Genomic DNA, 27,411 nt, shown 5'->3' with positions numbered 1-27,411 from the left:
GACTAATTTCTCTTTTTTGCTTAAATTGAGGAATGAAGCAACCGAAATACTCACACATGCACCTCATTTTTCATTTCATTTCAATTTGACTTAACAACTTTATAAAAGGGAGCTCTGTAAATCTTTCCACTCTAACAATAGTGTAAAGTGAACATTTGAGCCAAAGACATAATTTTAATCTGTTTCATATCAACTCATATACATGCATATATTCCCTAGGACATTGTGAGGATCGACACCATGCCTGGTTCTCTCACATATTTCCGGTCATTGAGTACAATCCAACTCATAGTGCTCCTGTATAGGGTTTCTCGGGCTGTGTGTCTATATAGGAGAACAGATAGCTTCATCTTTCTCCTTTGGAGCAGCTGGTGGGTTTGAAGCCCAAACCTCCTTTGTAGTCCAAGGCTTGCCCAAAGGGTCAATCAGGGCTCCATGCTCACACACTAGAGGGGAACAACAGCAAGCGAAACTAGGCTTTTGATCGCTCAGCAGAGCCACCCTGGTTCAGTGTCACCACTGAGAAATGGCCTACGAAGGATACATTGTTATTGTTGCGATGGAGTGCACTCCATCTCATGACAACCTTGCGTAAAACTGAAGGAAACATTCGGAGTTCTGTTTTATCGTCATGACTGTTGATATGCTTGATTCCATTGTTTCAGTGATTGTGTTAATCCAGCTCATTGAAGGTTTCTGTCGTTTCAGCTGGTCTTCTTTACCAAACATCAGGAAAATCCCCAGATGAGCATCCATATACATAATCACACAAACTGGCTCACTACAATGGCAGTAGATGTAACATTTCAGCATAAAGCACATTTTCTTATTCCACTAGTGATCACTCTTTCGCTCTTCCAATTTTTCATCTGCTGAGAATTTATTACAATGTCAATTCTTGAAAGGGGTGAATGTGAAAGGACATACGATTTAAAAATGTATTTTCAGCAGCCAATATGCAAAGAAAGCAATCCCAGTTAGTGCTGGTGAAAACCCTACTTTTTAGGAGAGAAAAACAAGTGAAGCCCTTTAGTGACAGCAGAGCAATGAAACAGCATAGAGCTTCTGCCTCTCCTGGTACCTTCCCACTGGTTGCTCTAAGTGCAAGTGGGTACATACATAACGTGCAGCTGAGTGCAGAACAATAGGGAAGGGGGTGGTCATATGACGATAAATTCTTATGGTAAAAGCAATGGAAACTCTCAGTGAGCTGGAATAACACAATAGTCACAACAATGAACTCAAACCCACCAGCAATCATGAAGGGGACGCAGGAGTGGGTAGGTTTGTTTTACTACACCTAAGGTCACCATGCAGTCAGAGCCAACTCCACAACAGCAAACAGTAACATTTAAGAGCCAAGGAAGGGTATATATGAGGTAGAATGACTCCTATTCTACCTTTCCCTTCTTGAGTTGTCTATTGACATTATTTTTCATTTGGATTCCATACTTCTTCTGTTTGTTTGTTTGCTGCAATTTTGTCTTTTTTTTTAAATTTACTCTCCCAATAACTTGTCAGAGGACTATGAATATTAGGTATTAAATATTTTATTAAGTGGAAAATCAGCTTGATTTTTATGGGATGGAAGTGGGATGCTGTTTACTTTTATGATTTGTGTTTTCAGGAATGAGTCAGGGAATATTTCTTTCCTCAAAATGCACCCAGAAATCATTTTGTGCTTTCTTCTCTGAGCTCCCAGGTTTTGTCTTTCAAATGGAGGTCTCTACTCCGTGAGTTCACTTTTGCGTGTAATGCAAATGATATATCCAGGTTATTCTTCCCCATAGACACAATATTTACCCAAATCACCAGCAGCACGATTCCTACTTTCCACGTTTTGTGGTGGTAACCGAGAATATGTGGGTAGATCCCCCCCAAAAATGGGGATAGTCTCCTTGCGATATAATACCTATGCAAAGCATATGTTAGATTTGGGAAATTTGGGTAAGGAAAATGTTAAATATCTGTGATAGTTAGGTTTATTGTGCCAACCTAGCCAATAGGAACATGTGGGATTAATCAGGTCGCAGTTTTGATTGGAGGGCAAAGAGATAAATGGCTCTGCAAGGCCCACTGTCCTCTCTCTTGCTCTCTGGTGATCAGACTGCGCTGGAGCATGTGTGCTGCTGCTGTAGCTAGTTCTCTGCCTCAACCTGCGATCTATACCACCTGTGGGCTAGGCCAGGCCTTGCTTGAAGTTCCTTCAAGATCTGCTTTACTTGAGCTTGTGGGTCATGAAATCTGCTGCCTTGCATTGCTTACATTCCACATCCCATCTAGGCCTGCTTCGCTTTTAAGTTTCTGAGCTACTGACTGTTGGTGACACACCCTGCTGTTTGTTGCCTGTGGGCAGACGCTGCTTGCTTTGCCCCAGGAAGGACTCTGCTGTCTGATTCCTTGACCTGGGACCTGGCTGCCCACCTGAGTTGAAGGATTTCCAGTATGTTAACTGTTCCAAGGAAGTGAATGAACTGAACCCTCTGTACTGCTGTGTGGAATAATTATCTGTTATACTATTTCTTATTGTATAAACCTATCCTCATATATATATATAAAACCATAAATGTTCTGGTCCCGTTTCTCCACAGAACCCTGCCTAACACAATATCTTGTTCAAAATTTTATGTTGATCACATATTAAAATGTTAACATTTGGGTTATATTGAGCTCAAATGTATTATTAAAACCTATTTGACTTTGTTTTAAGATGCTATGAGAAAAAATAACATAACGTATATAACAGGCATTATACTTCAATGGATTATCCATTATTCTGACATCTTATCATTTATCACATCAGTCTGACATATTGATCTTATTAAGATAATTTTATCTTATTATGGATGGTAATTTTACTTCTTTTTTATTGTTCTTTTTGAAATCTACCTGTAAATGTCTTTTATAAAAGTTATTTATGAATGCTAGCTTCTCAAACTTGACAAAAAATTAAGTTGGACTGGATTTATAAGGATTTAAATATTTTCAGATGTTAGGCTAGGCCATTTGTGAACAAAATCTCTTCCTTTTAAAGTGGCTTTTTTATAATTCCAAATTTTTCTCTTCTTAGATCTTGTGTTCTTTATTAGGTGATATTCTAAATACTTTATCATTATTTTTAGATAGATATGCTTTCACAGTTGTGGATGAAATATTGCCTCCTGTTGTAATTTTGTTGGTAATGACTGTATTATTGTTCCCTTCAAATTAGTTCCAATGCCTAGCATCCCTATGTGCGATAGAATCACACACTGTGCAGTCCTGCAGGATGCTCACCATTGTTCTCCTGTTTGTGTCTATTGTCACAGACACTGTATTGATCCACTTGTCAGGAGTCTTCCTCTTTTCTACTACCCCTCTAATTTACCAAGCATGCTGTCTCTTTTCCAGAGACTGATCTCTCCTAATAACACCTGGAAAGTGGTGAGAGGAAGTCTCATAGTCTTTGATTCTAAGGGAAATTATGGTAGTACTTTTGTCAAGACAGATTCGTTGGTTCTTCTGGAAGTCTGTAGTACTTTAACAATTCTTCACCAGCAATATAATTCAAGTGCATTGATTCTTCTCTGGCCTTCTTCATTCATTGTCCAACTTTCACACGCATATGAGGAGATTGAAAATATCGTGACTTGGGTCAGGTACACCTTACTCTTCAAAGTGACATCCTTGCTCCAACGCTTTAAAGGCAGTGGTTCTCAAACCTTCCTAATGCTGTGACCTTTAATACAGGTCCTCATGTTGTGGTGACCCCTCAACCATAAAATTATTTTCATTGCTATTTCATAACTGTAATTTTGCAACTGTTATGAATTGGGAGACCCCTGTGAAAAGGTCGTTCAACCCCCAAAGGGGTCGCGACCCACAAGTTGAGAACTGCTGCTTTAAAGGGGACTTGTGCGCAGATTTCCCTGTATCATTTGATCTCCTACTTCCATGAACATTGATTGTTGATTCATTGATTGATTTTGGTTTTATTTGCTTGTTAAAATTCTTCCTGAATCACTTACTAATAGCATTAGTCCAACTTCTATCTTTTGTTTGTTTGATTTAAATTCATTATAAAAAGTTTACATTAGAGACTTCCAGGAAGATAGCCCCAAAGTAGAATCCCCTACCTAAACCTCTCTTTGGGTGGTACAGAAAGCAACTGGTAAGGAGGACATGTATGGCAACTTAGACTCAGGACCTAGATTCTGTTCTGATTTCCTACTCTGATTTTTACCCACGGAGATCACAGCGGAGCCACACTAATATCTCCATCCCACCTCGCAAGTGAACTCACCTCTTTGACTTCTGTCTCCAGTTCTGGCAGGCTCCCCTCCCCTCCACCAAAACATGCCAAACCAGGAAATTTAGAAGCAATTTCCCACTAAGTCTCCTGCCTATGGGGAACACAGTGAGACCCCAGTAAGATCACCTTTTCCCTGCGCTTATGAACGCCTCACTGCAGTTGTGTCAGGGGCCCTGCCGTCCTACAGAAGCTGGCTAATCTAGGGATTAAGATTCATACTTAAGGCACTGTGGGATTGTGTTGCAAGGGTGTGGCCCAGCTCTCAAGATAGATAACCCCAGACATAAAGAGAGGGATCAGACCCCAATGAGACAGAAAGGCAGCATGAACCAGCAGTGAGCTCCAATAGGTTGATAGGTTTGTTCCTATGTTCTTCTGAGAAAGGAAACACAAAATTCCGTTTCCCCACCAGAAGAAACAGAACCAGGAATTTTCAGGTTTCTAGGTGGCTTTCCACACCCCTGGCTAGGTAACCTTTGGATTCAGGGACCCACAGCCCTTAGTCAGGCCGCCCTTGGACTGGAAGCCCCTCCTCTCTGGGGCATCCACTACAATAGCCTATTTACACACTGGGGCCATAGGTAAAGGGCAGAGAGTTCTGAGGAATGCAGAAATCCACTATAAAGGGACCTCCTGTTATAAACACAATAAAGGAAGGATTTCACTCTCTCTATTGAATATACAGGGTCAATAAGTGACATGGGTAGATTTACTATATCCTCACATAACCCAACAATCATAACTTCCAGACCCTGCTGCCTCCACCTCAGGAAGACACACACACTCCTTTAACTTACCAAGTAAAAGCATACATCCCATAACCCTCTTTGCAACTCATTAAAAGTTAGTATATTTAAGAGGAAGGCTTTCTATGATTAAGACCACTAATTATAACCTATTCCTGAGAACCTATACACCATTCCTCCTCCTCACCCAACTAGCACCCATCATCTGCACACAATACAATTTCCAACACTATCTGGTCCTCCATTAACATATTGAGCCAGACCCTCTTTCCTAACACAACTTAGAAGCTGACACAGCCCTGTAAATCATCCATGATTTGATACAAATAACAGCCCACATCAGCAGCTACCACAAAAAATCTAGAGAAACAAAAGTCAATCACTAAAGATGACCCAAACCCAACAGTTTACACAGAAAAAGCAGCCCTTATATTGCCAAATAGAGAATACAGGAGAATGTTGTTTAGAGGCTTACAAGAAATTAGGGGATCAATGCTAAAAACTGATGGGAAAATTGAGATACTAGAATTCTCACACTGAAGGGAAATCCGGCAGTTAAGTAATGATGTCACAGTACTAAAGAACAAGGTGAATAATCTCACCAACAGAATGGGAGAAATTGAAAACTGAATCAGTGAACTTGAAGAGAACTAAGCAGAATTCAGCAGAGAGAAACTGGCAAACAGAAAAAGCAAATGAATCTGAAGAACGGGAGGATGATGTGGGATGCGATGAAGTGAAACAATATTCTAAGTATTGGGGTGCCTGAACAGGGATAAACAAATAAGCCTGTGTTTAAATTGTATGGTAATTCTTGCAGGAAAATTTCCCCAATAGCACAAAGGAGGTGAAGATAAACATTCATGAAACAGAGTAAACACCAATTAGATTTAACAGCCAAAAAACCACCCCAAGACATATGGCAGTCAAATTATCCAACTTCAAGGGAAAGTAGCATCATGAGAGCAGCAAGAGAGAAAAAAGCAGTCCTACATCAAGGTAAACAGATAAGGATAAGGTCAGAACTCTCTGCAGGGATCATGCAGGAAAGAAATTGGAGCAAATATTCCGAATGTTGAAAGACAACAACCACGATCCAAGAATCCGTTATCCAACCCAGCTCGCCATCAACTTTGAAGGAGAAATAAAAGTTTTCTCAAATAAGAAAATATTTAGAGAATTCATAAAAACAAAACCAGTATTACAAAAAATACTTTCCACTTTTTTATGGCAAAAAAGCCAACAACTACAGTACCCAAACATGAGACCACCACAGGGAGTAACACCACCTAGACATCAACACACTGAAAACAGTACCCCAAACATTACACATACAGTGGAGAAATGAAGACAAGAATAAACTCCTCACACACACACACACCATCCTGTAAAAGGGGAAGAAAGGAAAATATCAAACTGAAATAGTTCAAGATGTCAGCAACTAATCTACATTTAGATTTAATTGCATTGAATGTTAATGGTGTAAATTCACCAATTAAAGGACAAAAAGTAGATGATTGGATTAAACAAAATCCATCAATTTGTTTCCTTCAAGACACACATCTTAAATTCACAGAAAAGAATAGACTGAGAGTCAAACAATGGCAAAAATTTACCAAGAGAATGGCAATTTAAAAAAAAAAAAGCTGGGGTGGAATTATTTTCTCTGACAAAGTAGACCTCAAGTTACATGATATAATGAGAGATAAGAATGGGCATTATATAAGCAAGGGAACAATAGACCAAAAACTCACAAACATAATAAACATATGTGCCCAATGAAAGGCCCTCACCACATCAACAATTATAATCGATGGTTTCAATATATCGCTCTCAAAGAAAGATATCAATAGTTAGGAAACTCAATAAAGAAATGGAAAAGCTGAACAGCACAATTGAACAACTCAACCTTCTAGATATTTTATGTATAGTACTCCATTGTCTTCTTGAATGGATATGTTTTGATGAGAAGTGGAAGCTAATCCTTATTAATTTTTCTTTGAGTCGACCATTTTCTTTTCCCTGACTATACTCAGACTTCTCAGCTTTTCCTTGAAATTGGAGAATTGAATTTCAATAGGTCATGTTTATCTTATTAGATATATCATATTTTGAAATCTCTCAGCTTCTTGAATATTTTCTCCTCCTTTGTGATCATAGGGAATTTTCTCCCATGATTTCTCATACTATTTTTGCTGCTGACTTTGTTGTTGCTGTTTCTTCTTGTTTTAAGATCCTAATGAGAAATAGGTTGTTTCTCTTAATAATGTCCTAGGGTCATTCTTAGGCTTTCTTTGGGTTCCTTTTATTGTTATTGATTGTTTCTCTTAGTGACTGTAGTCCAAGTAATTGTTTTCAAGCTCACAGATTTTTTTCTTTATCTTCAATTCTATTACTTAGGCCTTTTACCTTGTCTAATTCTGTTATCTATCTTGTGTCATTCTTTTTAGTACAGGGTCCTGGATTTTTCAATTCCTTCCATCATCTATTTCTGATGATTACAGGGCCTCCTTTGTTGGGACCTCCCTGGGAGTCAGACATATTTCAATTGCTTGTATTTGTTTTTCATAATTTTTTGGTGCACTGGGTTTGACTGCTGTTTTGGTGGCATGATGATGTATCTATTAATGGTGTGTGGGTTGCTGGGTCGTGTAGTTAATTGACTCTGTCAAGTGACATTAAAAAGTCTAATAAGAGCCAGGAAATATATGGCAGATAAATGCGGAAAAATAGAAATATATACGTAAATGGGGCTGTTTGGAGAAGAAGAAAGATAATAATAATGGTGACAATAAAGGGGCATCTGCATAGACCAAATGTTTTGTGAAAATAATGGGACAGTGTATGTTAAGAGTGGTACTAAGAGTTAAGAGATATTAAATATGCATGGAAGTATATTTCATGAAAAAAGTAGTTGAGTAGAAAGCAATAATGGGAAGGGTAGGAGTAAAAGAAAAAAGTGGAGTTAGGGAAGAGAATGAACAAAAATAGAATGAGGACGTGGCTTGGTGTGGATATGGAGTTCTACTGTTATGGCAGCATGAATGTGGGCAGGTCTGTTTCCTTGAGGCCATGTATCCAGAAGAGAAAAAAATATTCTGATTTGGCTGATTGTGCCCAGATCTGTGATTTTGTTGGCATTAATACCTGTGTCCACCTGTGAGGCTCATTTACAAACAGAAGGCTCCACAAGAAGAGGAAGTAAGAGCAAGAAAGAAAAAATAATAAAATAAAACCAAATTACAATACTCCTACCCCCTCCAAACAAAGAATGCAGTTTGGGTAGGGATTACTGATCCTTTGGCTGTGTCAGTGTGCCCATATGTCTGCTGCAAGAGTGATAGAGACTTACATTGAGATGGATCATCAGAAGAGGAAGGAAGAAAGAAAAGGAAAAGGTGGGGGGGAAGTGTTGCTTGGCGGGATCTCCTAAATAGAGTCACTATGAATCAGAAATGAATTGATGGCAGTGGGTTTAGTACAAATTTCATATTTATAATTAAATGGTCAAAATACATTTCCATATACAATTTATTGTAAGCCCACTGCCATTGATTCATTACAATTCATAATGACCCTATATAGTTTCTGAGATTATAAATCATTATATTTTATACTTCTTTTGGGGAGAAAGATGGGACTTTCTACTCCCATAAAGAGTTACAGTCTCAGAAACTCACTGGTGAAGTTCAACCCTGTCCTAAGGAAGTCACCATGAGTCAGCATAGAATAGATGGCAATGAGTTTGATTTGGAATGAACTTTTGTCATTTTGTTTCCTATATAACCTTTCAAATAGAAGGAACACAATCTATTTATTTTCTTCTGGTGGTTACAGGCAAGTTATAAAGACTTATCTTTACTTTAATTCTTCTCTATGAAGAGTGCAAGCATCAGTATTTAGTGTCCCTGAAACTAGAAAAAACAAACTCTCTGGGTTTCCTGTAGATACTCATTTACATACTTTGCAAATATAGAGCTTTAATTCTGACTTATTGTGAATTCTCCCATTGATTTGATCCCTGAGTTTTAAAAAACCATGCATTATACAAACTTACCATACATTTTATATATTAGTGGCCTATTTCTGGATTGTTTATTTATTAGTTTTTTTGGTGTACAGCTTTAACAAGGATTTTCAAAAGAGGTAAGCTTTTGATGTTTGGGGTGACTTAAAATATGCTCACCATAATTTCCTATTTAAGCGATAATTTAGCAGGGTATAAAATTCCAGGTTCACATTTATTTTCCTTCAAATTAGAAAGTATTACTCCATTGCCTTCTAGCATGCATTTGTGATTGAACAAACATATCTTCTTGTGACCAATTGTTTTAGATATTATCTGTTCTTTTTTCTTCCTGAAACATTTAGCATTTTCTCTTTGGAATGTTCTTAATATTCATTATAAGTTTTCTAAATATGTATCTGGTTTTTGGTCATGTTTTCTTTCCTATCCAATTTGGTATATGTACAGGTAGTAATCCATTGGTTTATCATGGTGTTCATGAATTATTCTTTTTAAAAAGCCACTAGTTCTTGCTTCAGATGATAAATATTCCCAATATCTCTTGGCGAGTATTTACTGTGTGGATTTTAAAATATGGTGCCATTTGTTTGTAATTAAATCAGATATAATTAGTTCAGTATACTGTTTTAGTGTGTGTGTTCCTCAGCTGTCATGATATACCTCCTAGTTCATAATCTCCTAGGGACAAGCAAGCATGAAAAGATAGCTGAATATTGTAGAAACATGCCCAATCTAAGGTACAAGGGGACTTGAAATGCATTTGTGCCTCACCATTTGGTACCTTTCTACACAAAGCATCACTCAGAAGCTGAAGCTAACTTTTCCTCACTCAAAGCTGTCAACCACCTGTCAAACCAGACCATATGGTCCCTATTTTTAATGTTTCTAATCAGAAGGAATATTTTTATTTCTAATTCACCAATTTTTCAAAACCACCTTTCTTCCCCTAGGTGGTCTACACAGAAAGATTTTTTTTTCTAAATGACATGAAAGAAGGTGACAGGGAACCATACCTTTCAGCAGGTCTGTGTGTTGCATTTTCTGCTCATTGGGCTGAGGTAGTTATTAATGGCTACCCTTTCCCTCTCAGAGCTACCCAGGTCTGGATCATAAATGTTATGGTACTCCAGCTTGTGGACTCCCAGTAAGTAGCCATGGATTTAAGTTAGCTGGTTGGGAATATGTACCTGAAGAAGGGAGTCAGTGTCCAGATTTTATTTTGTGACTCTCTCAGTGGGTTTAGAAGATATTTACTTCAGAGCTGAATTGCACAGGCCCAGCATCAAGTGCTTATCCTAAATATGCTTGTTTTCTTTATATCTCGACACGATTCATTTCAAAAAAAAAAAGCCTTTTGTATATCTTCCTCGGTACAGATAAAAGAGCTGTGGACACATGGAATCCAGGATAGAGAACCTCCTCAGAGACAGTAATGGAGTAACACTTCCATCTGGCTACAGGAAGGGAGGAAGGGGAGAGGGGGGAAAGGGGAAATGATAGCAATGAGGGAGCTCTAACCCCCCTCAAGGGGTCAAATAGCAGAACTATGGGTGAAGGGATACATCAGATGGTATAAGATATGAAAAAATAAATTATAATTTACTAAGGATTCATGAGGGTGGTAGGGTAGGGGAAGGAGGGACTAAAGGGGAGCTGATATTAAGGGGTTCAAGTAGGAAGAAAATGTTTTGAAAATGATGATGGCAGTAGCTGTACAAGTTCGCTGGATATAATTGATTTATGGATTGTTATAATATCTGTAAGAGCCCCCAATAAAATGATTAAAAACAAATCATAACATATCAGTTATATGCATCCACTAAAAGTAACTTCAAAATTCCAGACAAATAGGAATAAGAAAAATGACTTGGGCCACCAAAATTAAATTTCTGTTTAGAATTTGGTATATTTTTTCCAGCCATTTTATATACAAATAAAAATATTTAATTAACAAAAAGGAAATTTCCATTTTAAAAGGATTTTATCTGTTATAAGGAGGCATGGTGGTGTTATGGGTTGGGTTTTGGACTGATAATTGCAACCTCGGCGGTTGAAGCAAATCAGTAGCTCTGAGTTAGAAAAATAAGGCTGTGGTCCCTCTGAAGATTTACAGTCTTGGAAACTATGTAGCATCATTATGAGTTGGAATTGAGCTTAATGGTCTTTGTAACTACTTGAATAAAGAACAAAACCAAAAGAGAAAGAAAAGAAAGGATACCTTGGATTTTGATGTCATTAGTGTTTCTTAGAATAGCATGGCTTCCTTTCTGGGTCAAAGCAAGTTCCTACTCAAACAGATAACATCACCTCTCAGAGCTGTTCACATCCCTTCCTGACTCAATCATAGCTATAACACACTTACCTTGTGTTCACATTTTGATAAATTGCCCAGGCACCTTGAGTTCACCAGAATTTTGTGCTTATGGGTGCCATAACTACTATATGGGAATAGGATAGTGAGGAGGTGCTGGACATATATAGTAGATGCATCTTCTTTGCTCATGCACATGTTCCAATATCCTATGAAGCCTACCTTAAAAAAACAAGTTCAAAGTCAAAATCATTAAGCATATCAAAACAGCAGTGGAGCGTAAGGTTCTTTTTAGTGTGGGGCCCTGTATGACAGCACAGGTCTGCAAAGTTGGCTGTGGGTTAATCCCACTTCTATTCCTAGCCTGAGCACCTTCATGGTAAATTCAGCCCACACCTCCACCATCTATTATACCCCTCTAAATAGCTGTGTGTTGGTCATTTATCCTGGAGAAGGAAAATTCGGGAGTGTGGTGGGGGAGCTCATTCAGGCACTAACAACAAGATTGCGGCCTTTTTTAGGAAATGTCAGAGTTCAAAGTTACTTGGAACATGGTCTAGGTACATGAGGTCTGGTCCATGTGAGCCCAGCCTCCAGACCCTATGATCTCCTCATCTCATAGAGGAGGGGACGTGGCTGCATGCAGGTAAGACTGGGACCCTTTAAAGCTCAGGGTCCATGGCAAAGACCCCATTTGTCTAACTCTTAGATATTCCAACCAGGCAGCAAATTCTATTCTGTTCTCATTCTCACCATAATGCATTTTTAATTTAGTATCTTTATCAGTTTTTCCTGAGTTTTAGCTTTATTAATACCATTTCTCTTTTGCTACAGGACTCTCTTATCATCTTTTCTACATGCCCTTTCTTAAATAAATCTTATTGGAGAGACACTTGAGCAGCCACAAATGTCTCTGTAGACATCTCTTCTGTTTCCTCTACACTTACATCGTTAATGACTGTATTGTCAGAATTTCATTTTTTGAAGTTCCTGTGAATTGACACAACTTAATGAAAGATCTAGAATCAGAAAATTGTAGAATTTTGTAGCCATATGGGATCTGTGGCTCAAGTAGTTATTAAGAGGATTTTGTTAAGTAGGATATGTAATTTGCTGGCATCTGAGACCTCCTGAAACTTAGTCTGACACTCTCCACTATGCTGTTTCTTTATAAAATTAGCTAAATGATATCTTGATCCTTTGAGAGTTGTATTGTGAGGTCAAGCTAAAACACCACTGGTGAAAAACAGCTCTGAGTTTGAAGATTAAATCACGCCCAATACTATGAAGGTTGTCTGAAGACATATTGAATTATGAATAAGGTAGATATTGTCAATCAAATCCTCTTTTCCCTATGAGACTGATTTGTCTCAAGGTAACCATTGCAAAACAATGAAAATTGGCTTAATAGATAAAATTTGTATTTCTTGTCATCACCACTTTCGTTCATTTTTTACTATGAAATGATAGAAACCTTTATTAATACCAAAATATTAAAACGTGAAGCTGTTGTTTTCAGCATATCCTCCTGCAAGGTCTCTGCATTCTGAAAGTGATGTTTCCATCTCTCTTAACACTTCCCCCAGAGAATTCTGTACCCTTCAATTTACACCGTTCCAAAGCAGTAGTTCTGTACTCCTCAAGAGACTCGAATTATGTTCTTCTGAAAGGTACTTTGAGTGGTGGGAACAAAAAGAAGTCTGCAGGGAAAGGTCAGGACTATAGGGTGGATAAGGAAAGATTTCCCAATGATATTCTCGTAGGACTTCCCTGGCCTACCCTTGAAGAATGAGCATATACAATGTCATGATGGGAGAACAAAACAATTCCTCAATTCGACTCTCCTGGTCCTTTTCTCACCAGTGCATTTTCTTCAAACTTCTTCATAATAAGTCCCCATGATTGTCTAGTGCTTATGATGCAAAGTGAGCAAAAAGTCAATTTCATGTTCTTCCTAGGCCAGTTTTGACTTACTGGTAGTGGGTTGGTTTTGGTTTGGTTTTGGAGCCAGGGAAAGTCTCACTCACCTTTCCTCTTTCTTATAGACTCTGCTTTGGGCATCATAAAATCCTCAGAGGAGAATTCTCAGAAACATTTTTCCTCTGAACTTAAAATTAGGAATTGAATTTCCCATGTCATGAAAAGTTTGTGAATTACATATTATTCACTGTACACACTATCCTTTATATGTTATTGTTGTTCATTAGTATCAAGTTGGCTCCAACTCAAGGTGACTCTGCCTACAATAGAGCCATTCTCGAGGTTGTGGATGCACTTGAGTCCATTGTCCCAGCCATTGTGTTAACCCTTCTCATTGAGGATCTCCCTTATTTTAATGGAGGCTCTGCTTTACCAGAAATTAGGTCCTTTCAAGTGATTGGTCTTTTCTGATGATGTATCTGAAGTAAGGAAGCCAATATCTCACCATTCACAATTCTAAGGAGCATTCTGTTTCTATTCCTATGAAGATAGATTTCTCTCTTCTGGCAGCACCTAACTTAAACCATGGCTGTTTTTTCAATTGCTTCATATGAGTGGAGTAGCACAGTAGATGGCAGGTGGATTTAGTTCTAGATCCTGCTTCTGCCTTTTTCAGGCTATGTGATCTGTTTCCAAAGTCCCTGAAAACCCACTTTGACATCTATAATGAGAACAATAAAACATAGATACTCAGAAGGTCATTGAACACGTAAAACTCTTGACTCGTAATTGAAGTTGATACATGTTCATTTCTTTCTCTGCTTTGGTTTTACCATTTTTATTCAGGTGTTCAAAATCGGGAGGCAATAGCCCTTTGTGTTCAATCCTGAATTGCTTCAAGCACCCATTTACACAAGTCCAATTCAACTAATTTTTAAAACACTGTTTTCCAAAAGGAAGGACAAGATGAAAGCTTGAGTCAAAGTAAATAGTAATGATCTATTTAATAGATCATTTAAAAGAGCCATTTCTTTCTTCTTTTATCAATCTTGATATACAATAACATATATTACTTAGCCTTTCCATCAGCAAATGTAAAAAGCCAACGAGCAAGACAGAAAAAGAAACCTGTTCTACAGGGGGAAAGTACAGGGTTACTTCTTGTGTAAGAAAATTTCAATGAGAAAGAAAAGGCAAGCAGTTATTTTGAAAATTGTCTGAAACAAAACTTAAGCTGCAACATGGACCTGAACCTTCTGAGTTTATTGCTTCATCCTTTTTTTTTCAGGTTTAAAATATTATGTGCATTTCTCTCTGTCAGACAAGCATAAGATGCTGGGTAAGTGTGAAATCTGGTTATCATTTACTTTGTAATACCTACGTTAGAATACTGTTTCTATTAAACTGATGGAAATCAATATGAGGAAAAAAATTCCAAACCTTTTATGTGATCAAGTTTCCAGTATAGGCTCAAGCCAATTATCCCTCTGACACCTACAACTGGCATTTTAAGTGATCAGAAAAAATAGCCATTAGTGATGATTTTTCAAAGCCAGCTTGGCTGCACACCATCTCATGGTCTCTCTAGAAAAGTATATCAGTAAGAATTAGATTAATTTTTAAAGGCTCTTTATCCTTGGGTTTACTGTAAGAATTTATCACCTTAGCACAGCATATTTATTAAGTAACTCCATGTTTTATATATGATATTTGTAAAATTTCACACGTGAGAAGACTATATGTGACTTCCTCCACAACTGTATGAGACTGTCAGCATGGGAAAATGTTAACCTATTAATAAACAGATTTTAAAATTTAAAAACATTTACCACGAGAGCTGATGTTAATAGCAAGAAAAATTTAGTGCTATGCAATGTAGTATTTCATACAGGTATTTTTAGAAGTTAATTAAAGCAAGGTATTTAATTCTGTGAGAATTGTAGAGGTCATAGATATTATTAACCTGAGGTTAATTTCCAGAATAATTGTGCAGATGGCATAGGACTAAACAGTGTTCTGTTCTCTTGTACATTGGGCCACTATGAATCAGAACCTGCTTCTGGCACTTAAGAGCAATATATATAAACTGTTTTAGCTTTTCTAGAGCAGGGTTCAGCAACCTGCACTCTCTAGTTATATGTGGCTCCTTTGGTATTAAAATGTGCCTCTGAAGCAAAATTGAATAATTAATTGAATAATTCAGATAATGGTAATTTCATTTGTTGGTAAAAATATATTTGTTTATTTGATAATTTTTAGATTGTGGTGAAGGACAACATTGTCTCTTCCATCTCAAAAGCTTGCCAACCCCTGATTTAGAGAACCCAGCCTTAGAAATTACCCAGGGACTTTCCACAAAACAAAGATAGCTATAAATTGTAGGATGATGATTAGGCATCAAAATTGTTTCTCAATTTATTTCCCATTATGGAGTTTAAGAACCATGTTATCCCTGAGTTATCTTCACTGTTAATTCAGCACATAACACATTTTATCAGACCTTCTAATTTTTTCATGAGTACTAGCTAGTGGGCAGACTTTCTACCTATTGTTTGTCATTTATTGTCACATAAGATTCATTAATTATAACTTTCCAATTATTTGACACACTCCTGAAAAGAGATTCTCGGAAAAACGGCAGAAATTATATTATGTGGTAGGTGCAAGTCTTTCTTGGCCCAATGGTTTCAGAAGATAAGTCTTTCCATTTCACTGATCCACTTCACCATCAGACCTCCAGACTGAAGTCACTTTTTTGTGCATAAGAAGATATGGATCGCCTCCTTTGTTGCTGTCTAATTTTAGTTTGGCAAATGGCGTGTCACTTGCTACTTCTCAAAATATGTCCCAGAAAGAAATTGCTTTATTTGTTTTGTTTCGTGCATTTAAAAAGAAAGAAAAAGTTAGTGAAATGCAATTAGTAGTGCAACATGAAGTTGGAAATGGATTATGCCTTTGCAGAATACATAGAAAAACAACGGCATGTACCTCTACAGAACTAGCACGTGTATATACAAAGAATGTTGTATTTGTTAAGGGTCTTTAGATGCTACAAATGGTTAATATTCAACTGACTACTAACTGAAATATTGGTGATTCTAATCCACTCAAACAGCACTGAGAAGGAAAGATCTGGTGATGGGCTTCCGGTAAGAAAATAGCCCCGAACCTCCCCAGAGGCGTTCCACTCTTTAACACATGGGGTCTCCAGCAGGAGGAATCAAGTTGGAAACAATAGGTCTGCTTTTCATTTGTTAAACAAGCATGTACTCGTGCTGGGTATAGCACAACCTCTGTTGTTCTGAGGGACAGGGCTTCAAGGTGGAATCTCTCCTTTCATTTATGTAGTAATATTGAATGAGCACATACCACATATCGAAGATGCACAGATAGGATTCCAGAAGCTGAGCCCTCAATAACCTTAGCATATTGACTTCCTTCTTCTAGATCATTTTAAATAGTGCAAAGAACAGACAGATCCAAAAAAGTTTTGTTGTTTGTTTTCCTAATAGAAAAACAAAACAAAACGAAAAACATAAGATTCTGCCTTCTTCAAAGACTATCCAAAGGCTCAGAAGTTGTGATTGGTTGTTTATTGTGTGAAATAAAAAGGACCAGATTTGCATCCTGTTTGCACTAGGGGATTAAAACCGTGGCCTTTATATATGTCTTGGGCAACAGTGTTGCTTTGCAGCTTGTCCATGGATATTAAGCATCATTACTTTAAAATTAAAGCAGGGAGTTAGTGCATTAAAGCAAATTCCTAACTTTGCACAACTAGCATGTATTTACTTCATTAATTAGCAGTTACATTTCCCACGCCTTCAATTAGCACTGGTTTCATTTTAAATGCCATCAGTTAAGACAAGATATGATAAGAAAACATCATCACTCGGCAAGCATTCCTCAAACACAGCTGATTTATCTTGTTGGCGATTCATTAAAATGCAAAATATATTAAAATTGATTTTCAGCACTTTCAGGCAGGCAGGAATGTTTGTAATAATGTTAATTTGCAAATTTCTTACTTATTTTTTTTTGAGTCCCTGCTGTAGTCGCCATGTTCAGCTAGAAGCTATTTGTATTGTGCAGACAGAAAATGAACAGCGAACATTTATTTCTCATATCTTTCTGAGAAACCTGAGGCGCATGAAGATATTTGTGCTGTAACAGGCATAGTCAATCTCCTTCGCTCCCTTTAGTCTCTATATATCACCAGCAAACTCCCAGCTAGTCCTGCTGTAGCAATTAACCTGCCAGAGCTCTCTCCTGTCAGGCTCAGTAATAATAAACTCCACCCCATGCCCTCCCCGTGGCACCACCACCTCCCTGAGAGACAGAGCTGGAGATTCCGGCTCTGCAACTCCCATCAAGGTTGACTTATTCAGAATCAGCATGATTAATAAGATGGCGTGGTGTGAGTTGAAAACACAGACACGTTTGTTGCCCCCTCCCCAACTGAGGTTTAAACCTATTAAGGTTTAAAGCAGGGGAGGCGACTGAGCATTCCCTTTTGGTGCACAGGTTCTAAAATAGGCCTTCGGGAAAGACTATTTACAATGCCTTGTCAGTTTCCAAGTTTATGAATAAAAGTATAAATACCAGGAGGGAAGTGTCAGAGTCAAAACATTCAGCTCAAGTAAATCTAAGAACTGGCTAAAAATAATATGTTCACCCAAAAGAGACAAAGGGAGCAGATTCATTTAGACTAATTAGTCGTTATGATTGTTCGTCTTAAAAGCAAAGATGAAAAATTCCCATGTTTGCACTTTTGGGTCAGTTTCAAGTGGACCAAATTGTGATGAATTATAAATTAAAAATCCGGATATACAATCTGTCGGATCACAAGTTGCTAGATGCTGGAAATAGCATATCCCTAACAATAAACCTTGTCTTTATGAAGATGGCAGTATTATAAATGTCATAATGGATTGCAAATGAACCAGCTGTTTATATTGTACTATAGTACATGAATGGGCGAAGAGCAAGGCAGGAAATAAAAGGAGATTGAGGAACATTTTCTAGTACCAAGTCACCGAAAAAAGCCCAAGGAACTCAATTTCTACGCATTCCCATCCAATTTACCCTTGCTGGTGACTTTGGAGGTGGGAGGAGGAGAGTGGAGGGGGAAGTGTAGCTTTCAAAACCAATTGTATTGTTCCACTTTAAGATGCCTTCTAGTATATTCAATAGACCCATCACAGTGATACGTTTCTTGTTCAGTCTTGAGCTGCCCTCCCGCTCCCCGCATGAAATGGGTTCCTCCCACTCCCCGTGTGAGAGGATGTCCAGAGAGGGATTTGAATGCAATCTCAAAGGCCAGGCACATCAGCTTTCAAACTGCTGCATAGCTCAGGAAAGCAGGGCACGTGGCCCAGAAAGGGTGAGAGACTGGCTTCCTTGTTCTCATTTCACTTCAAGGTAAAACACCTTTTGAGCCCAAGAAGGTGATGCCAAGGCAGAATGGATGACAAATTAAATGACTCTCCTCCCCAAACTCTGCCAAATGGCAATGATCTATTACTGAATGATTGCAGGTTTCATTAGCCCACCAACGCCTGTGATTCCTCCAGGAATAGAGACACGCTATTCTTTGTGTTTAAATCTAGGCTTACCTCTGATAGCTCACCGTGGTCAAGCTACTCAGGAATACTCTTAGCAGGTTGGCATGCTTTGCACATCAGTGACGAACCGTCCATGTTTGTTAGGCAAAGATCTTTTTTCGGGTTTCAGGTCCTATTTGCTCAGCCCAGCAAAGGGTTATCGAGGAGGGGTACACTTGGACTTTACAAATTAGGAGTGCTGCTTTATGGAGCATTACAACCACTCTACATAAAAATCCATCCAGAATACAACATTACCACTTGTTATCTTTGCATTTTTAGATAAAGCACCTCACCCATAGCTGCAGGTCTCTTATCTCCATAATATTCACGGGGTGGTAGTTTTTAACTAAACCATCCACTAGTCTAACTCAAAGTATATATTTTATCATTGCTGGAACCAGTATTCAAGAGAATCTACATTTAAATTTATTCTTAAAGCCTGGATAGTTTTTAAACCAATGGTGTTTTGAACAGTGCTGTCTGCAAGGAAACACCCAACTGTCATATCTCAAGAGGCAGGGGTATCAAAGGAAAAATTCTAAAAGTTGATAAGATCTTGGATTTTTTAAGAAATAATACTCAAAACTTTGATTTTGTAAAAAGAAACAAACAAAAGAAAGAACTCTTTTGGGTCTGTGATATATAACTAAAATCCTAAGGCTTGTAAGAGGCTAATTGTCCAAGGTCTTATAATTACAAAGAACTATGCTTTTAGACCAGCAGTTCTCAACCTGAGTTGCGACCCCTTTGGGGGTCAAACAACCTTTTCACAGGGGTCGCCTAAGACCATCAGAAAATACATATTTCTGCTGGTCTTAGGAACCAAGACACCGCTCCTCTATCCGTCTCCACGCAGCCCACCCACATGCAGATATGCCCACATATGAGTACCCGCCGTGAAGACTGCTACCTATGCTACACCATGCTTCAAGACAAATTTCATTTATTTGTAATTAGAAATAAATATTTCACAATATATAATTACATATTATTTCTATGATTAATCACTATGCTTTAATTATATTCAATTTGTAACAATGAAAATACATCCTGCATATCAGATATTTACATTATGATTCACAACAGTAGTAAAATTACAGCTATGAAGTACCAGTAAAAATAATTTTATGGTTGGGGGGTCACCTCAACATGAGGAACTGTATTAAAGGGTTGCAGCATTAGGGAGATTGAGAACCACTGCTTTAGACCAAAGCCCATCTGGCTAAGTCTATATTTTCCATGACTAGCCCTCTGTTGTCCAGTCTTGATGAAAGAGGACCAAGTGCATTAAGGTCTGGAAAGATCGATAATATCCATAGAAGCACTTTTCCTATAGATACCCTGAAGTACCTTGAACTTTTGGTACCCTTTTACATTCTAATAAGTAGTTTACACATATTGGACACTTCAACTCTAGGCAATGGGTCTGTTGCTTTTTGGTCTTTGTTTACTGAGTTAGAGTTACAAAGCCTGCTTTTTTGACAGGTAATCTGATCTTGGATTTATAACTCATAACCACAGCAGTTCATTAACAAGGAACTGCCAAAAGTTCAGGCTGAATTCAGAAGAGGAGGTGAAACAAGGGATATCGTTGTTGGTACCAGATGGATCTTGGTTCAAAGCAGAGAATATCAAAAGGATGTTCACTTGTGTTTCATCGACTATGCAAAGGCATTCGACTGTGTGGACCATAATAAACTATGGATAAACTTGAGAAGAATGGGAATTCCAGAATACTAGATTATGCTCGTGAGGAACATATAGGTGAATCAAGAGGAAGTTATGCACGCAGAACAAAGGCATACTGTATAGTTTACAATCAGGTCAAGTGTGTGTCAGGGTTGCATCCTTTCACCATAATTGTTCAAGCTGTTTGCTGAACAAATCATCAGAGAAGCTGGATTACATAAAGAAGGATGTGGCATCATTCTTCAATCGACAATCAACAAAGGCTTATTATCAACCTGTGTATGCAGCAACTGGTACATGCCAGCTTGGTGAAAGTGAGGAGGAATTGAAGCACTTACTGGTTAAGATCAAGGATTGTGCACTTTAGGTACGGATTACAGCTCAATGTAAGGAAGACCACACGCCTCACAACTGGTAACATCATGATAAATAGAAAGAAGGTTGATGTTGTCAGGAATTTTGTCTTGTTTGGACAAGGAATGCTCATGGAAGCAGAAGTCAAGTAACCGAAAGACCTAAGCCATAGTATTCTCCATTGCATCATATGCATGTGAAAGTTGTACACTGAATAAGGAAGACAAAAGAAGAATCAGAGTTAAGTTGTGGTGCTGGAGAAGAATATTGACTGTACCATGGATGCTAAAAGGGCAAACCGATACCTACTAGAGGTATGGCCAGAGTGGTCCTTAGAGGCAAGGGTGGCAAGACTTTGTCTTCTATAATTTGGACATCCTTTAAGGAGAAACCAGTTCCTGGAGAAGGACATCATGCTTGGTGAAGTAGAGGGGCACTGAAGTGGAGGAAGACCCTCAACAAGATAGATTGACATAGTGGCTGCATTAATGGGTTCAGGCATAGGAACAACTATGAGCACGGCACTGTTTACTTCTGTTGGGCATAGGCTTGTCATGGGTCAGAGCTGACTAGATAGCACTAACAACAATGTATTCAGTATCAATTCTGTCACGTGGACTTCACAGTCACACCTTCTCATTTTCAACAGCGATAGATACTATTTTCCTCTCCTCCCCCTAACATTTTTGTCAATGATTCCACTAGGTGGCTCTGAAATGGTCATACAACTACGAAATGCATTTACATAACTATTATTGTTACTGTAGTTAACTACCATAAATGTAGTGGCTTAAGACAATATACATTATTATCTTGTAATTCTGTCAGAATCCTCTCATGGGTCTCTTTGGTCTAACTTCAAGGCATCAGTCGGACTGTGTTACTTTCTGGACAATATCAGAAAGAATTCCTTACAGTGTCTTTTCCAATCTCCCTTCTTCTGTTTGTTGCCCTCTTGATCCATATTTGAAATCAGCGAATGCAAGTAAGTTCTTGTAGCATGATGGCCTTACTCTGAACTTGATTGCATTGACACTCCTTCTTCTGTTGCATGCTTCTACTTTTTTGGATCCTTCTAACGATATTGGGCCCAAATAAATAATACAAGTTATTATCTCTATTTTAAAGTCAGTTGCTTAGCAACTTTAATTACTCTTTGTCTTTTATCTTAACGTGATCACAGGCTCTTCATACTAGGATGTGGACTTCTTGACTATTTGCCATATAATCAATTCAAATTCCGGGCATCCCATCAGAGCTGAGATTTATAGGGTTTTCAAAGGCTAAAGTTTCAGGAATGGATATCCAGGCCTTTGTTCCTAGATGTCTTACTCTGGACACTCTGCTGGAGCCTGTACACTATGACTAACATTGTTATTATTTGGATTAATGATAGAATATTGCTATTGTCATAAAACATGGAAGTTACCAAATTATGACAAACTGATAAGGTAAATGGTGGATTGTATAAATATTAGTTCTTTATTTGTATATTACATAGAGGGATAACTTAAAGTCAGCATGGAGTAATTGGTTATAAAAGAATGAACACTGAATTCAATAGCAACTGTTATTTTTAGCAATTCAGATTTATAAAATCTGCTCAAAGTATTTAACAGAGCTTTCATAGAAGCAATAACTCCTGTCTTTTGACATTCATATGGGGCCTGGAATTCATATTTTATTTGATTACATTCATAATCAGAGTGACATTCATACTTGGCATGCATGTATATAAGTGTCCAGCTTGCTGTGGACACTCACCACTGCATGTTGCAGAGGGAATAGAGAATGTCTATTAATCTGGTAAATCAGTTGAGGGGAAGGTTTTAAATAGTTACATTATCATGTACTTTACATATCATGCATTTAGCCATTCTATCATATTAATAAGCATCGTGCATGCAATCATCATCATCACAACCTCGGAACTTTATCTTCTTGTACTTGTTAGCTCCCGTTTCCCCTTAACGTGCCCTGCCATGCCCTTAGATAATTTTTAATCCAGTTACTGTCTCTATAGAGTTACTATCCCAGATTTCATACGTAGAAAATAACACAGAACACAAACAGGAAGAAAGCAAGCAAGCAAACAAAAGATCCACAGTAGAAAGCAAAACAGAAAAAAACTTCAATTGAAAATACCAAAAACAGAAACAACTTTAAAATGAGTCAAAGCACAAAAAGGAGTCAAAAGGGAGACCAAATGATAGGGAGTTACATTTTAACCCACCATAATTGACTCTACAATGCTCTCTGTCTGATAGCAAGGCTGCTCACATCCCTGGTTTGCAGTCAGAAGGTATTCATCATAGGCTTAATCCATGTGGGGACCCTATAAATGAATTTTGGGCCTCCATTGTCAACCACTGCCTTATGCAAATAAAGCCTTCATAATTTAAGGTCTGATACCATTCCATCCTTTCATTTGGATTTTATTATTTACAATCCTTGGATCACACAGAGCAGTATGCTTCTTCCATGTAGCTTTAGTTGAGGCCTCACTTAGATGGCTGCTTCTTTTAAGATAAGCCTTTAAAATGTAAGGCTTTATTCCTTCTGATAGATGGGCATGATCTAGTTTCCTCACCACATTTTCCTTTAGCACCCCTTTCTTCAGAGATCTCTTGTCATGATGGAAAATATTGGGTATGGCTACCATAAGAACTAATTGTTCTTAAATTGGAGCTAGAATTAAGTGCAAGTCCCCCCAAACCATCTACAAACAACAGAATGCAGGCTTTTGTAGGCAAATTTGAATTGGAATCCCTTTTCAACTATGCCTTGTCAGGTGGGTACATTGAGCTAAATCATGATCAAGAAACTATGAGAGGATACCCCCAAATACACAGATTTTTTTCCCCCAAAGCTATGTATTTAATTTTTTTTTAAAAGCAACCTTATCACCTTCAAAGTAGTCTCCATTACACTTAACGTATTTGTCAAATCTGCAATTCCATTCTTGGAAACATTTTCAAACTCATTTGTTTGATGGCTGACAGCACCTCCCTTATTGTTTTCTTCACTTCTTCTATACTATCAAATCACTGTCCTTTCATGCCCTTCTGCATTTGCAGAATCAAAATGAAGTCTCATGGAGTGAGGTCAGGTGAGTCAGGTGTGTGGAGCAAGAGAGGCATGCTGTTTTTGGCCAAAAACTAGTGCACTGAGATGGCTGCATGAGCAGGTACATTGTTGTGGTGGCAAAACCAGTCCCCATCTGCCACAAATCAGGCCTTTCCTGTCGCAACTGTTACACAATTTTTTCAGAACCTCTAAATAGAAAGCTCGATTAAGAGTCTGACCTGGTGGAACAAACTCCAAATGTGCTATCCCCATCAAATCAGCAGAGCATTTTTCCAGTATTTTTTGTTTTGTGTTTTTTTTGGGGGGTGGGGGGTGCCGGGGGTGGGGTGGGGTGGGGGGATGACCTCATGTGTTCCCTCTACTACCCAAACCAAAAAACCAAACTCGGTGCCATCAAGCCAAGGCTGACTCATAGTGATCCCCCTGTGGGTTTCTGAGACTGTAACTGTTCACCAGAATAGAAAGTCTCGTCTTTCTCCTGTAGAGTTGCTGGTGGTTTTGAACTGCTGACCATTCAGATCACAACCCAACATGTAACCACTACACCATTAGGGCTCCCCTACTATTAAAGAAGGGTTTAAATGCTATATACTGCAGAGCAGAGTGACAAGTGCAAAATTATGCCTCCCAGATAAAGAGCTTCATTGGGAACTATTTTTATTTGCTTTGTATTTTATATGATTATTTTATTTTATTGGGAACTATTTGATTTGCTTTGAAATTCCCAAATTTCCACTGGCCTCTGAGAGAAGTAAATCAAATTTTAAATCACATATCTTTGCATACCATTTACATAATTATTTTGAGCAAATTCTTAGACAATAAAAGATGGTATACAAGTGGTTGCAAATTCCTCACCCTGTCTATAACTCTTATCAAATGCTCTCCAGAAGTATATACTAGTTCACTTTCAACTCCAATACACAACAAGGCCCATGTCCTTAAACTTAACAAGTTTAAAATCAACTTCTTGATTTTAACTTAACATTTTAAAATCAACAGCTGGGTTTCACATGTAAATAAACAATATCAAAAATTGTTCTTTTCATTTGAATTACTGTGATTATTGTGATTGGGAATGTGTTTCTGTGAAATTATATTGACAATTTGTTTACTTCTATCTGTGAATTGCCTGTCACATCGTTACCCTATTTTAACTGGCAGGTTTATAGTTTTTCACTGACCTACAATATTTCCAAATATTAAGACCTTTGTCTTGTACCTAGACCTTCAAAAATTATTTTATTTTTTACTTTCATTTTTCCACAAACTTTTTGAAGCCCCCTCATATGTTCTTAGATTTTTCTGATTTATATTTTCTTTATAGAATTAGAATTCCTTTTCAAGCATGCCTGGTCAGGTAGATTACTTTGAACAAAATAACGACCAATAACTGCAAAGCTTAGTGACTAGGCATATGTATATCTCAGATGTCTGGTACAGAGTCCCTATTGGTTGGGATAGACTCAATGTTCATGGGTTTGGTTTGGAAGGACACTCTTAAGAAGTGCTTCCCAAATTCCCTCTGGCCTCTTGCAGGAGGGAGTCAATGTTTAAACTACAATCTCCCCAAGACTTCCTGTGGCTACTAATTTTCAAAGCTGTATTATCACATAGAGTAATATTATTAAGATCTAATAATTATTGGATTTTTTAAGGAACTACCTCGTTTTAAAAAAATCTTTCATTTTTACCTTTTTTTTCACATCTTAGGTACCACACAAACTTGCATTTTTGATCTCCCAGTTGTTTTCATCAATCAGTTCCTATTCTTTTTTAATTGCGTCTTTCAGTAGGCTTGTGAATATAGCAACTGTTACCTTAAAGCTTATTATAGCACCTCTGTCTTTTCAATAATGTCAACATCATTGCCATCACCTCAGAACTCCTAATTCTGCTCCTCACAGCCCCCTCGTTGAATGAAAAGTACTGTGCATTTTTATTTGTTGGAAGCTTTGGCTGAGTAATTCATTTGGAAAAATCTTGCGTGTTGTGCATGATCAGAAGATAGAGCGCCTTCCCTGTCAATCACTATAGCTGGGGTAGGACCAAGAGCTCTTCTGCATGTGCCTGGAGGGTACTACTGATGGCGGGCTGCTGAGATTGTCAACTGTGCTAATCTGGACCATCTTTCTTTGTCTTTGGTGACAGGAAGATTAAGATTCAGTATCTCATTCAGTTGTTGCAGTTAGTCTCTTTCAGTTTGTTGTTTCAAGCTTTCTTTTTAAGTTACTGAAGAATATAAGCAGCAACCGCTCAAACCCTGTGAAACCCTGACCTGCTGTAATATACTCCGGGGGCAGCCTGGCATGTGAAGAAACGAGAGAGGGTTTGTTTTATTTTCTCAGAGATCTTGGGTTTGAGATTTGAATCACAATCTATCAGTGTGGTAGCTTGGGCAAGTTGCTTGTCTTTGATGAGTCTCAATTCCCTTTTCTGGAATATGGAAGTGATTATCACTTACATGGCACTTTGTATGTTTGGGTGTGTGGATTCTCTCAGGAATACATTTTTTTTTTTTAATGGAAGCGCCCTAGAACTATGTCTGGAGCACAGTACGTTTCTTTTTCATATCTGTGTCCTTTTAATCAACTCCTTGTTTCCTTCTATGCCCGTAATCTCCTCTCCATTCTCTTTTCTGATAAACTTGTGCAAAATATTGAAAGAACATACCATGGCCTAACAATATCCCATATGATCCTAATTTCATGAGATAAATCCAATCTCTCCATCATGTTCCCATCCTGCTTCTCTCCGCTGACTCATCTGACATGCCCAAAGGATCATCCACAAGGAAATAATCTTGAGCTTCCTCAAATTATTTCAGGTTATTTCAGTTTCCATACCCAGTAACTTATGTTCCTGCCTCAACTGACAATTTCCTTATGTACAGCTATTAAAAATCACTGCCTTCCTTTAAGACACAGTAATGCCTAATGTGATTGTTAGCCACCAGTAGGCAGGCCTTTGACTTATTCTGCCATGTATATAATGGGGATGAAATGCTCTTTGGTGTGGTACCATCCCCGCGAGAGTTTGCAATCTGCTGTCATCCTTAGGATTGTCATTGGATGATTTGGGGAACAGTATCTCCAGGCCTTTCTTTCTTGTCTAGAAGTCCCACTGAAAACTGTTTGAGATAGCTAATGTTTATTGTGCCAACCTGGCCGATAATCACATGTGGGGCTAATTGAAAGGTGGAGGGATAAATGGCTCAGTGAACCTTGCCTTTCTAGTTCTTGGGTCCCTTGATTTGTGATGGTCAGACCAGGGTGCAGCTGCCTTAGCCAGTTCCCTGCTTCAGCTTGCAAGGCTCACTTCCTGTATGACATCCCACATGGACCTACCCTGATGCAGCCCTGGGTGCTGGAGCAGCTGTG

This window comes from Echinops telfairi, unplaced genomic scaffold (genome assembly GCF_000313985.2).
Source record: "Echinops telfairi isolate 266 unplaced genomic scaffold, ASM31398v2 ScPeMD7_1;HRSCAF=3_1, whole genome shotgun sequence".
NCBI lineage: Eukaryota > Metazoa > Chordata > Mammalia > Afrosoricida > Tenrecidae > Echinops > Echinops telfairi.
This window is presented reverse-complemented; position numbering follows the sequence as displayed.